At 39.2% G+C, this 1,493-nt stretch overlaps 1 pseudogene; it reads right to left on the bottom strand.

Moving 5' to 3' along the window:
• Positions 1-702, bottom strand: part of LOC119587006 — an 11,851-nt pseudogene extending 11,149 nt beyond the window's left edge.
• Between the last annotated feature and the right edge of the window lie 791 nt (positions 703-1,493).

Genomic DNA, 1,493 nt, shown 5'->3' with positions numbered 1-1,493 from the left:
TTGCAATCTTGGATGGCTGTGTGAAAAATAAATAATCATTTTCGCTTGTCAATGAAAAACTAAACTGAAAGGAAATGATGCTAAACCTCCATCATGAAGTCATATCTGAACATCGTACCTACAGAGTATTTCAAAACCATCACTTTCATCACCACTGAAAACAATTACCTTGCCCTTTCAATGCTACCCCATGTCCCAGAATCTGTAGGAAGCTACACAATTGGTCGTTGGTCGAAGCTTTTAATTTTTTTATGGCTAGAGTCACTTTACATATTACTACTTAAAAACCATTTAAGTGTCATAAGGATAGTGTTGTTTGGCGTGGCGTGTTACTGATTAATAAAAAAGAGAAGGATATGAGAAAGATAATTTTTCATGGAAAAGTGTGACGTTCGCCCGCATAAACCAGTGTCCAGCAGACGACGCGTTTACCATAAACCGGCCTCGCACCTTTCAGCCCACATTTTGACATTTTAAACTCCAATTTCTCCTTTTCCGCGTTCATCAAATCAAGATTTCACATCTACAAGAGAGAACGACTCACCTACCTCCTAAATCGGTCGTATTTCAGGTATTTAGTCAATGGACGACTCACGCTTCAGCTGTCGTCCTTTCCCCCAACGCGTCAAAACACAACTTAGTGGTCTCGAGACTTCCCCAGCGCGTGGTGAATCCTCATTGGTCAGCACCGCCCTGGCTTAGCGTGTAACACAGTTTTCATTGGATACCGTTCAGGCTTGTTGGCTATCGTCATAGTTCTCAGTGGTCGGACTTCCAGCATGCTGACACTTCTCGTCGTTTTCATTGGTCAGGTCTTTCATTCGATTACTTTCGCATTGCTGATTGGCTAGCAGACGACAGTTGACATCAAACTCGTTTTCTGTCAATTAATGTGAGAAAACGCGTCCAATTTAAAGGGTATACCGTTATGCAGCGTATGATGCTGAAACGTTATTGATTCTTTCGGGTATCCGAAAGAAGGTTGTTCCGAACTGCAAATGTATAATGTATATCGTGCCCCATGTCTGTCTTTTGTTGTTGTCTTTTAATACGATAGTACGAGAGAAGATTCATGCTGGGTCCGGGTGGGTGCCTGAGGTCCGGGGAGTAAGACATACTAAACAGGATGCGGTCGATGGGCACCATTCACATCCGGTTGATTTCATGAATTGCTTTATTTAGTTTATGTTTGATAAATGTGATCAAAATTAACTTATTTAGTTGTAATTAATGGATGCTTCAAGAGTATTTATGGGCGTGGATCTCAAGCATGGAAATATTTTCGTATCTACATAATTCTAATATAAAAAAAATATATGGCATGATTAAGAATGGAATTATCTTTATTGATGCATTGACACTTCCTAATCTTTCTAAGATTTCTGATAATGGGGTTTCACCATCAAACTATAATTTTTTAGTTCTACCTTTACTGTTTCAGTTATGGTGTGTTTTGCGATTTACGAAAATCTTTACTGATAACAAAAAATACA

This window comes from Penaeus monodon, chromosome 22 (assembly GCF_015228065.2).
Source record: "Penaeus monodon isolate SGIC_2016 chromosome 22, NSTDA_Pmon_1, whole genome shotgun sequence".
In the NCBI taxonomy this organism is placed as follows: Eukaryota; Metazoa; Arthropoda; class Malacostraca; order Decapoda; family Penaeidae; genus Penaeus; species Penaeus monodon.
This window is presented reverse-complemented; position numbering and strand designations above follow the sequence as displayed.